Genomic DNA, 12,629 nt, shown 5'->3' on the forward strand with positions numbered 1-12,629 from the left:
TCCGTGCCAGGTCACACACTGCACACCTAGCCCCAGCCAGCTGTCCCTGCAATAACACCTCAAAATTAAAAAAAACAAAACAGGGTTGGCAAAAGGGTTACCATCCTCACCAGTCAACCAACCTAAAGTGAAGGTCCTGCTCACAGCAATAATTTTGTATAAGAAAAACAAGACAACTTCTTTGCAGAAAAGTCACTCCAAATAATTTTTAAATTGATTCTCATCAAGGACAGTGTTTTCATAGGCCTTCCCCACCTGCCGCCACGCTTCCTAATGCAAATCTTAGGTTGAACATTTTGGGGGAAGCTGAGATGCTCGGCCACCGAGAAAATGAATCACAGTTCTCCTTCTCAGCTGTGAACACACTTCCACAAAAGAGTGTCTTCAAGATAAAAGAAGTCCTCCCTTCATCCGCCGCTCCCACCCCAGTCCATTTCCATGGCTCGGGATGCCTACGTCAGCTCGTCTCGTGCATTTTAAGTACCAGCCAGTATGTGATGGGGAAGAATGTCTTCTTACAGCCTTTTTTGATGAACAGGAGTCTCCAGGGTTCATGCTCAAGGTTATCTAAAGTTAGCCTAGTCCCAGTTGCACTGTCAACTTGGGAGTCTAGACACTTGTGGAGCAAAGGCTCAGACTGGATGAAGACTCACTTTGGCTTCCACTTAAACGCTTTTTTGCAGATTAAAATAGTCTCCTACATTCCAACAGTACACAGAGTAATCAAAGTTCATGAAAGATAATGGAGACATCGAATTTCTGACTAAAGGAGATAATATTAAAGTTGATGATAGAGGTTCATACAAAGAAGGCGAGAACTGGCCCGAAAAGAAGGACATGGTGGGGAGAGCCAGAGGGCTTTTACCATATGTTGGTACTGTCACCATAATAATGAATGACTATCCGAAATTCAAGTGTGCTGTTTTGGCTGTAATGGGTGCATGTGTGTTACTAAAACGTGAATCCTAGACTGAAAAGAAGTTCCTGGGACCAGACTCAAATAAGATCTGTTGAAAAAGAGAAAAGGTAATATATTTGAAATGTTCCAATTTCTGTATAAAAGGAAACAATGTGGAGACGTTTTTGTCTTGTTCGAATAAATGATTCATCAGTAGACAAAATAAAATAAAACAGTCCCCTAAATAGCTCGCCCAGGTGGATGGGCCCTGTTTATCGCAGGCTCGTTCCGGGAAGCGACAGACCACAGCTGTTTCACTGTCCTTCTCTCCTGCACCTTCACGCGACCCCCTCTGCTTGTTCCCAGCTCCAAGGGCTTGAGGACTGGAAGGTGGCACCCGTCGCATCCTCAGCCACACGGCGTGTTGCTGGGGGCTATCTCTGCAACCAAGGAAACCCATTCCTCCTCAATCTTGAACAGAACAGCTCTAGAACAGCCGAGCAGACCCAAACTCTGGTTTGCCATCGGCAACATGGTTCTGGGCTGTTGGGCCAACATGGAGATGGGTATTTAGAGGGTCTGGGATCTCAAGGGCTTCCTTACAGCCTCCGGGACTGATAAAGTAAATCCTAATTGCTAGAGAAGAACCAAAGCAAGGCACGGAAGTAGCAGCTCCATTCTTTTTTTTTTTTTTTTTTTTTTGCGGTACGTGGGCCGCTCACTGTTGTGGCCTCTCCCGCCCCGGAGCACAGGCTCCGGACGCGCGGGCCCAGCAGCCATGGCTCACGGGCCCAGCCGCTCCGCGGCATGTGGGATCTTCCCGGACCGGGGCACGAACCCGCGTCCCCTGCATCGGCAGGCAGACTCTCAACCATTGCACCACCAGGGAAGCCCCCAAGCAGCTCCATTCTTAAAGGGTGTCAAGGTCAGTCAGGGTCCAGAGGTGCAGTGAAGACAGGGGCACATTTCTTAAAACTTAGCCTATCAGAGTTCGTTTCCTTTGTTTCCTCTGTCCATCTTTGCAAATAGTGTTCTCTAATATTTACATTTAAAATTTGAAATTTTTGAAATGATTTCTCCTTTTGAGCATTCCACCTGCCCACCTTTAAATAGAGAGGGACACTTCATTTTCAGAAAATGAGGCTGGGGGACTTCCTTGGTGGTCCAGTGGTTAAGACTCTGAGCTCCCAGTGCAAGGGGCCCAGGTTCGATCCCTGGTCGGGGAACTAGGTCCCGCATACGTGCCACAACTAAGACCCAGCACAGCCAAATAAATAAATAAATATTTTTAAAATTTAATTTAATTTAATTTATTATTTTTGGCTGCATTGGATCTTCGTTGCTGCGCACAGGCTTTCTCTAGTTGCGGCGAGCGGGGGCTACTCTTCATTGCAGTGTGCGGGCTTCTCACTGCGGTGGCTTCTCTTGTTGCGGAGCACAGGCTCTAGGCACGCGGGCTCAGTAGTTGTGGCGCACGGGCTTAGCTGCTCCGCGGCATGTGGGATCTTCCCGGACCAGGGCTCGAACCCGTGCCCCTGCGTTGGCAGGCGGATTCTTAACCGCTGCGCCACCAGGGAAGCCCTAAATAAAATATATTTTTTTAAATGCGGCTGGGAACGGATTTTGAAGGGAACAGCAGAGAGGCATGTACTCCTGCGGGTGGATGGTCCAGAGCCAGGCCTCGTTCATTCTTCTTCCCCGTCTCTCCATCCTTTCCATCACTGCGCGGCCTCAGACAGAAGCAGTTTAATATGTGTTTGAGTGGGAGGACAAGGTTCCCAGTTAGAACCACCTGCTAACGAGGACTGGTTTCCTGTCTGTTTGGAGGAGGAAACCAGCCAGCGCAGCCCCACAGGGCCACCAAGCTCACCCTATCTGATCCCGAGTAGGCTGCACAGCAGAAACGAACACAACGTCGTAAAGCAACTACGCTCCAATAAAAATTTACAAAAAAGAAAGTAACGGCAGACGATTCAACTACCCAAATGATCTGAAAGCTTTTTCCCCAGGAGGAGCCTCCGTTCGAGTTTCCAGCAGCCTGGGAACCATCTCACTAGGGAAGAACAGAGTGCGGAATGTGTGGTGTTGACATTTAGGACGTGGTGAAGATCGTCTAGTGGGCAGTGCCTTTTTCCTAAATTATCCTTCACTCGTCTTCCATAGTTGATCTATCCATCACTCCCCAGCTGTCACTCACCGTAAACAACAGCAGGTTTTGACAAACAGTAGATCAATCATCATCAAAGGAGACTGAAGACTTCACACACGCTCTCACGTGCAATTCGCCCCCTTTTCTGTTCCGTTGAGAGGTCCCAGCATTGTTCCTGGCCCCCCCTTTCTGAAGGTGGTGGAGATAAAGAAATTCCTTCCATGCTCTACGCATATGAGGAAACCTGGGACATCCAGAAAAAGCTTTCAGCAGCCCCAATGGCAAAAACAGTTTTAATTATGTGCCACGATGGATGGTTTTAATATGCCGAGCATAGGTGTGCACAGAAGCCAGATATTTTTACTATTCTCGTGATATCTTGAATGTGGTTATTTTTGCTAATTTGTCATTCCTGAGCGTCCAGTATTTAGACAAAATAGCTAATACTGCTTGTGTTTTCAAATAAGCTGTACCAGCCTTGGTAATTGCATGTGTTTCCTGTCAGATAAATTTACCTCGATCTTTGCTGTTATAATTGATTCTATATACTAGAAAGCAGAAAGCAAACAGTTTTTTAGTGACTTTATTTATTTTTGCAAGGGTACTGTTTTATAAACTACCTTCACGTGAAATCACACTCTCAATTAAGGGACTCAGGGTGAACTTTGTTCAAGAGGCCAGCTATGCAGACTCATCTCGTTTCCCACCTACTTCTGGAAAAGACTTTAGAGATTCAGGAAAATGGGCCAGAGTCCTAGGTGACGTAACCCACACTCCCCAGGTTTCCTAAAACACGGAACTGTAAACTTTAGAATTTTACAATTTGTCTTAAAACTCCCAGCCCCCAAAAGAGTGTACAAAACATTTTCTAGATGTCTTAGCCATCATTTGTCCAGTAGCAAAAGAAAAAACAAACAACCACCAGTGAGTCCCATTTTGTTCGCAGACAGTTTTTAACGGCCTCATCTGATTTCTTCCAGATTTTGTAACGTGATTTAAATAGCATGACTAAGTCATTGTAAAGCAGATGATGAAAGGGATGCTCTAAAAATGTCATAAAGACATGTCAGCTTTGCTGACAGCAAAACTGATGACAGAGAAATATCAAGAGTTTTAAAATCAGGTCAAAGAAAATGACTTTTTAATCACCTTCTGATCACTTCTTTCACTCAAAATCAAAACATAACAAAAATTTCCAGGTGCTTAAGACAGAATCTTAACTATGCATTAGACTGTTAAAATCAGAAAAGAAAATTAGCTGACTTTTGGATGCACTGAGTCCTGTTCTAAGCACTTTATATTCATCATTGCATTCAGTTACCACAAGAGCTCTATGAAGTAGGTCCAGCTGTTACCCCCATTCTATCGATGAGGAAACGGAGGCATAGAGTACTTACATCACTTGCCCAGAACCTGATTTCTTAACCACATCACTGCACTTCCACCTATGGGAGGTGTGACCTGGAGCCTGGGCCTGACATTCCCAAACCCCTGCCTCCCTGTCTGCAAAATAGGGATCACACCACCTACCTCCCAGAGTGGTGTAAAGACTACCTGAAATAAAATATTTTAAATAATTTATCACATCACCAGGTACACAGGGGTGTCCAGTAAATATGAAATTCCCCTCACCTTGAATCGCAGCAAGAGAAGACCAGGAACTTTTGGGCTATTAAACCACCAAGGATTTTCCAAATTGGCTAATATTAAACCATGGCTTCTCATCCTGCCATCAGGAAAGCTCAGCTGGCACTAACACAACCGACCACGTGATGCAAGGTGAAAGCAAGTCCGGTGCGGAAAAGTAAATGCATTATGTGTCTGCCGATAAGGTGCTACACGATTTCTATCTACACAGAGTGTTCCTTTCTGGCTAGAGGGCTTTCCTCCTCGGCTAAGCCTAACTAAACGTCGGTCTCTGCCCGAATGGACCAGGGATATAACGTCTCACCTCCGTAAACAGAGCCTCATATTGTCCAAGTGTTCTAGAAACTTAGGGTTCACGGCATGTTCTAAATAGCTGAGTTCTTTGTTCTTCCTCCAGGGTGAAAACGTGGTTTGGCCTGGGGCCTGGTGCTAAACAGAGGGAGAGGATCCCGCCGCTAGTCCGGGTCTATAACCATCTGTATCGCTCACGGGTCCAGCCGGAAACAGATGGCGCACTCAGAGGGGTTTAACTAAAATGCATGTAATGAAGGAGCTGCGCACAGCGGGGTGGGGGGGTGTCAGGGAATCAGCAAGAGATGGATGACGGGCCCGGAGACCAGGCGAGGAAGGAAGACTTCACCAGCCGAGTGAGAGCAGAAGCCACGAGGAAGGAAGGCCCGACGGGAGCTGTGCCTGTAAGTAAATCGGCCAGAATCGCAGTGCATCCCTTCGCTCTCCTCCTGAGACAGCCTGGGACCTGGGACCTGGGACCTGGGGCCCTTTGCTGCACTGCTTGAGACAGGCTGGGACCTGGGGCCCTTGGCTTCACTGCTTGCCCCCGAACACACATCTCCTCAAGCAACAAAATACAAAGAAACTGTAAGGGACTAAAAATAACTGCGCTCATGAGCAGTTGGGGCAAATTATGAACAACAAGATACAAAAAGACCAAAACCACAACTGACACTTCTGAGGGGCTGGGAGCAAAAGCAGGGTACTGTGCAGGCCGCCTGCACACAGCACCACCAAGCGGGTGGGCAAAACCCCCAAGCCACCCCTCCGGCCCGAACTCTGGATATACCCCACCCTCACCCCATATAAGGAACCAGCTCAAAGGGCGAGTGAGCAGGGGAACCTGTTACCTGTTTTCACTTTCCGCTGCTGCAGCAGGGACCCCAATAAAGCCTTGCCTGAATTTCTTGTCTGGCCTCTGATCAACTTCTATCGATTAAGGAGGCCAAGAGCCCTGGTCGGGAACACTCCCGTGGCTGAATTCAACCAGAGCCAGAAGGTAAGAGGGCCAAAGGAGGTAGTGCAGAGAGGGCAGCCTCCAGAGAGGAAAGGAGAAATGGGCGGGGGCTGGAAGGAGACTGGGAGACAAAAGGGCATGATTATAAAATGGGAGACACTAGGGAATATTTCTGAGATAATGGGAACAATGTAGCTGAGAAGGAGAAAATTATGGAGGAGAGAGAAGGGGGTGAGATCTTTGAGAGGTGGGAGGGGTGAGGTCCAGAGTTAGATTTAGTGGATTTAACATGAGGACTTTCCTGATTACTTCTGTTTTCTCCATTCCTGTGGGAAGGCTCATCAGCTAGGGTGGAATGGTGGGAAAGGGGAAAAGACAGTGTAGGAGGCTTGAAGAGAAGTGAGAGCTTGTGTCAGAATCATTGGCTTTTCATCAAATACCTTTTATATCCTCCACAGCATCCAACACAGAGCTAGCTACAGCAGTAGGTACTCGAATACACACTAATTAAGGGTAACATGCTTGGAGTGCAATTTTTCGATATCACCCTTTTTAGTCACGGTGTTGAGAATGTGTGTAGCCCAGACATCCAAGCTCCCTCTATCAGGTGTGACGCCTGCCGGGCTATTTGTTGAAGGCAGGGTCTCAGTTATCTGCAAACAGTTAAGTCAAATAACCATCCCTTCTACGACAAATGTCACCTCCAGCTGACACAGGCTGATAGACATTGACGTGAAGATGTCAAGACTACCTCTCGCGAGGCTCTCTTATCCTGTTGGCATGTCAGCCAAGGGAAGGGCAAACACCAAATGTCTCAATCACACCGGGCAGCAGTGCGTAACTCGATCTTCTGTCCGGCCCCTCACACTCCTTTTTTTTTTTTTTTTTTTTTACATCTTTATTGGAGTATAATTGCTTTACAATGGTGTGTTAGTTTCTGCTTTATAACAAAGTGAATCAGTTATACATATGTTCCCATATCTCTTCCCTCTTGCGTCTCCCTCCCTCCCACCCTCCCTATCCCACCCATCTAGGTGGTCACAAAGCACCAAGCTGATCTCCCTGTGCTATGCGGCTGCTTCCCACTAGCTATCTACTTTACGTTTTGTAGGGTATATATGTCCATGCCACTCTCTCACCTTGTCACAGCTTACCCTTCCCCCTCCCCATATCCTCAAGTCCATTCTCTAGTAGGTCTGTGTCTTTATTCCTGTCTTACCCCTAGGTTCTTCATGACATTTTTTTTCTTAAATTCCTTATATATGTGTTAGCATACGGTATTTGTCTTTCTCTTTCTGACTTACTTCACCCTGTATGGCAGACTCTAGGTCCATCCACCTCATTACAAATAGCTCAATTTCGTTTCTTTTTATGGCTGAGTAATATTCCATTGTATATATGTGCCACATCTCCTTTATCCATTCATCCGATGATGGACACTTAGGTTGTTTCCAAAGCTTTGCACAGCAAAGGAAACCATAAACAAGACCAAAAGACAACCCTCAGAATGGGAGAAAATATTTGCAAATGAAGCAACTGACAAAGGATTAATCTTCAAAATTTATAAGCAGCTCATGCAGCTCAATAACAAAAAAACAAACAACCCAATCCAAAAATGGGCAGAAGACCTAAATAGACATTTCTCCAAAGAAGATATACAGACTGCCAACAAACACATGAAAGGATGCTCAACATCACTAATCATTAGAGAAATGCAAATCAAAACTACAATGAGATGTCATCTCACACCAGTCAGAATGGCCATCATCAAAAAATCTAGAAACAATAAATGCTATAGAGGGTGTGGAGAAAAGGGAACCCTCTTGCACTGTTGGTGGGAATGTGAATTGGTACAGCCACTATGGAGAACAGTATGGAGGTTCCTTAAAAAACTACAAACAGAACTACCATATGAGCCAGCAATCCCACTACTGGGCATATACCCTGAGAAAACCTCACACTCCTTTTACTGACACAGTCTATCCTTTACCAGATCAAATTTCCCTTTCTTTGCTTTGCCCTCTGTTAATTCGTTGTCAGATTCCTCTCCGTTTTCTTTTTCTACCATCTTGCTTTCTCCCTTGCCATTTCTCCTAGCTGAGCCCGAGTTAAATTTATTTTAATTTTCCTCAGTTACTTTGGCTCTTCCATTTATCATCTCTCCTCTGGTGTGCCCAGCCCCCATTCCCCCCTCATCCTATGAGAAAACAGCCTTCCCTCCAACATCATCCGAGTACAGACAGATGTAAGACTCAGCAGGTTCACGCTTCATACTGCACTCTGACAGGCCAGAGACACAGCTACCTTCCCTAAAAGAAGAGGTATTGAAACAAGGCCTCGGAGGGGGTGTGACATAGGTGAAAACTGTCTTACTGCTTTTAGCATTTCAGCTGTTAGGCAACTGATGGCAAAAGGTTCTTTTGCCTTTTCCAATGCGTCCTTTGAGCAGATACTTTGTGATTATGTGACATATATGTATGACGCCATTCACTCATTTTGCAAATATTTATTGAATCATTTAGTCAGGGAGCCAAGGTCCAGATGCTAGACCACATAATGCATGAAAGGAGGAGGACGTGGTATCTGCAAAACTCTGTTTTCAAAAAACCATTCTATTTTAGGCATGATGCTGGCTTGCTTGCTACATTTCTATTAACAAGTAGGGAGAAATCCGCCCCCTCAATGTTCTGAGTGAGATAACAGTGCTGATGGGCCCAGAGAAAGTGAAACTATCAGAACATGCTCCCAGTTTTAAAAGAGGGCCCTTGAGCATGCAGACAACTTGCCTCCCAGGCATGGCCACCCCATGTGTCATCTGTCCCCCAAATCACTGGAGAGCCGCTCCAGCTTGGGTCCCCCAACTGCCTGTACTTGTTTTTCTTTTTTTAATAAATTTATTTTTTAAATTTATTTTTGGCTGCGTTGGGTCTTCGCTGCTGTGCGCGGGCTTTCTCTAGTTGCTGCGAGCCAGGGCTACTCTTCTTCTCGTTGCAGTGGCTTCTCTGGTTGTGGAGCACGGGCTCTAGGCACACGGGCTTCAGTAGTTGTGGCTCGCAGGCTCAGTAGTTGTGGCTCACAGGCTCTAGAGTGCTGGCTCAGTAGTTGTGGCGCATGGGCTTAGTTGCTCCGCGGCATGTGGGATCTTCCTGGGCCAGGGCTCGAACCCGTGTCCCCTGCATTGGCAGGCGGATTCTTAACCACTGCGCCACCAGGGAAGTCCCTGCTTGTACCTGTAAAGCCCCACCTTTGGGCAAAGGGCAGGAGGCAGTGTGGGTACCATCTGAATTTTGCTTTAGAATTGTTTGGCTCTTCTGCCTCTTGATGTTCTGAAATTTTCTTTGAAGCTAACGATACAACAAAGATCAAGGACTGTAGAGTCAAACTAACTGGGATCTGAAGACACACTCAGCCGCTGGCTACCTGCGTAATCTCAGGCGGACGCCTTGGTCCTGCTGAACCTTGTTTTACCAATCAAATGAGTGTAAGACCAACTATGCTATAGAATTATTGCGAGAATTAAAGATATATGCCGAGTGCCTAGGTGGTGCTCCAAACTACAGCTATATTATATAACTGGCAGAATGCCTAGGTTTGACTTCAGAAGCCCAGGGTGATCTACATGGAATCTCTTGAACTTAAATACTGGATGCTTAAAATTCTACCAAAAAAGATTTAACGTGAAAGGAAGAAAATCTGACATCAAGACTGCCACAAGATACACACATACGCACTCATCTCTAAGCCAAAATTAAAAGATGGCAATAAAACGAGGAGGTGCCTCTTACTTGTGCGCCTCCCTGAGACAAAAAAAAAAAAAAAAGACGGTTTCTCATCTCTGCCCCTGGTTCAGCCCAGTGCCCTGCCCAGCTGCTGAAGCTGAGCTCTTTGCCCACATCCTGGTTTTATGGGGCGACAATGCAGAAGGCGCAAGAAGGAAGGGCTGCCTCTTCAATGCCGGGGGAATGGGAAAGCAGGTGTGGAGAATAAAGAGTCAAAGACACAGAGCTTTCACAGCACCCAGGCAAGAAGCCGGTGTGGTAACAGCCTCTGTTAGGCACTTGGATCTGCGAGCAGAAGAGCAACAGTGGCATCTTCAGGGCAGCCCGGTGAACTTGGCTAGGGAAGCAGAGAGAAGGGGTAGGGAAAGCCCTGCCTTCAGAACACACTCTGCGGTGATGTCAGCTGACGAGCTTGCCTTTCCTCTACCTGAAATGACAGGTGTGTGTGCAAGTGCCCGCCCCCCCCCCCGTGCAAACCCTAGCTGACTGTTCACATTCCTCCCTCTTGCCGTTTGAAAGAGGCCAGCCAAACTCTCGTGGAGCTGGAAATTCGGGGAGTCTGGGTCAGTTAGGGTCTCTAAGGCAAGCAATTGAAAGTGTTTTTGCTTTTCAAAGAAATGAAATTTATCGAGAAGATATCAGACGACTCATAGAATCTCTGGGAAAGTTGGGGAACCCGGCTCAGTGAACAGACAGGGACAAAGGGAAGCTAACCTTCAGAACCCAGTCAGAACACGCCTCAGGGCAATTCTGGTGAGGACACCATTCTGGTCACCCATAGCTGTCACCAGCACCACCGCTGGCACTGGCAGCTGAGCGCTGCAGCTGGATTCAATGTCTCTGCTGCCCCTGGAGACTGGATGTTTGCAGGGGACGCCTCTGTCACCATCAAAACGAAGTCTCCACTGTCCCTGTTCCTTGACATCACTAGCTCTCCATCTATAAAGTCCTAGGTGGGACTTGCCTGGTGGCCCATTGGTTAAGAATCCGCCTGCCAATGCAGGCAACACAGGTTTGAGCCCCGGTCCAGGAAAATCCACGTGCCGCGGAGCAGCTAAACCCGTGAGCCACAACTACTGAAGCCCACGCGCCTAGAGCCCATGCTCTGCAACGAGAGAAGCCACCGCAGTGAGAAGCCCACACACCACAATGGAGGGCAGCCCCCGCTCGCCGCAACCAGAGAAAGCCTGAACACAGCAACGAAGACCCAATGCAGCCAAAAATAAATAAATAAATAAATGAAAAAGAAATGAAAAGTATCTTTATTAAAAAAATAAATAAAGTCCTACGTGGTTGTGTCTGATTGGCTGATCCCAGCTCAGCTGTAAGGGGAACAGATCTTGCCGTAAGGCGGTAATTTTCTCAAACACAGAAAAGAGGTTCTGCAGGTGCTGGGAAGTCAAACACGAACAAGTGTCCCTACAGAATGGCACTGCAGTGACAGCAAAGTGCAGACCTGCCACCAGGGAGTGCTCTGAGTTTGTGGGAAGTTGTGTGACAAAGTAGAAAAGGAATTCAGAGTTTTAGGTCTAAGGGCTGATTCTGTCCCTTAGTAACCATGTGACTTGGGCAGGAATAAACAAGCTTCTCTGGTTTTTTGTCATGCATAGAATAATTATTCCTACCTACTCTGCAGGGCTGAAGTGTATCGGAGCATTTTGTGGACAGGCTTTGAAAATGACACTGAGTAAAATCTGTTTGCCTCTCTGGGGCCCAGGTTATCCACCTGTAAAATTCCCTAGATCGTAGGGCTATTGTGAGGTAAACTAGAATATTATAAATGAATGATTTATTTACAGGATTCACCTCAAAATAATGGAGGTGGTGGGAGGGAGAGGGAGTGCGTAGGGATATACATGAGACTGATGGTGACTTAGTAAGTGTAAAGTCCAGCTGGTGGGCCCATTATACCATTCTCTCTACATTAGTGTGGATATGAAATCTTCAATAATAAATGCTTTTTTTTAATGAAGGGTCTTGGAAATACTTAGAAGAGACAGGCCACACTCTCCAAGTTTCATTATCACTGAGTCAGTGTTAGGCGTCCTCCCCCCAACCCGGCTCCCTTGCCCCATCCCCAGGCGGTGTTTTCTCAGGCATTTAGGTCGTTTCCTCACTGCCCACTACGCTCCTCTCCAGACTGGTGCCAGTGTAAGGTTATATCAGGGAAGACATCTTTGATGGTATAACACTGGTTTGAAACACAAAACGAAAACCCCAAAATAAGCAACAACAAAAGAAAACCAGAAGCAAACGAGCGCGCGCGCACACACCCCTTAAGAGAGAGCCTGTGCCGGCGCTCAGGCCCGGTCCAGAGCATCTGTGAAGTTACTTTCCAACGAACAAAAACGGACTCACGCTTCCCTTTTCCTAACATTGCATTCGGTGGATGTCCAGAGTAAATAACGAATAACAAGGACGCCCCAGAAGGCTGCACGCCGAGAGGCAGGGGTGAGGGTCCAGCACCTACGGTCAGCATTGCGCGCCCACCCGGCTCCCCAGCCCGCCCAGGACACAGGGGCGGCCGAGGGAGCCTAGGCGAAGGGGACCGGCCGAGAGTGCAACTGCGCCGTCTCAAGAGAAGGACCCCTGTCCCGGGGCCGCGATAGCCCTAGCAAGGGACCCGAGCATCCCGAGAAGGCGTTTCAATCAGACCGCGGGCGCTTGGTTATAATTACCTCCAACTTGGAAAGGCTCCACCCGCGCTGGGAGGGGCTTCAAATCCACTAGAGGCTGGACCCGCAGAGGAACCGCCAGCCTTCGCGAATCAACCACCACACAGTTTCCTTTTAAAAAAGTGCCGCCCATCGGCGGTCCCGCCCCTCGGCCGCCCCCGAACAAGCATGGCCCTCAGCGGGCCGGAAGCGCTTCCGCCCCCAACCAACATGGCCGCCGGGCGGCGCCGCC

At 47.5% G+C, this 12,629-nt stretch overlaps 1 protein-coding gene across 4 annotated transcripts in view; it reads right to left on the reverse strand.

Moving 5' to 3' along the window:
- The window catches only part of SLC39A11 (solute carrier family 39 member 11), a 411,490-nt gene that overhangs the window by 398,118 nt on the left and 743 nt on the right, over positions 1 to 12,629 (reverse strand). The window contains exon 1 of one of the 4 annotated variants that reach the window (XM_060291073.2): positions 12,401 to 12,469. The exons of the other annotated variants lie outside the window; for them this stretch is intronic. The gene's annotated coding sequence lies outside the window, so the exon portion shown is untranslated. Of the gene's footprint in view, positions 1 to 12,400; positions 12,470 to 12,629 lie in introns of those variants that run through there. 4 annotated transcript variants of the gene reach the window in all.

Source organism: Globicephala melas, chromosome 20, assembly GCF_963455315.2.
Source record: "Globicephala melas chromosome 20, mGloMel1.2, whole genome shotgun sequence".
Lineage (NCBI taxonomy): Eukaryota > Metazoa > Chordata > Mammalia > Artiodactyla > Delphinidae > Globicephala > Globicephala melas.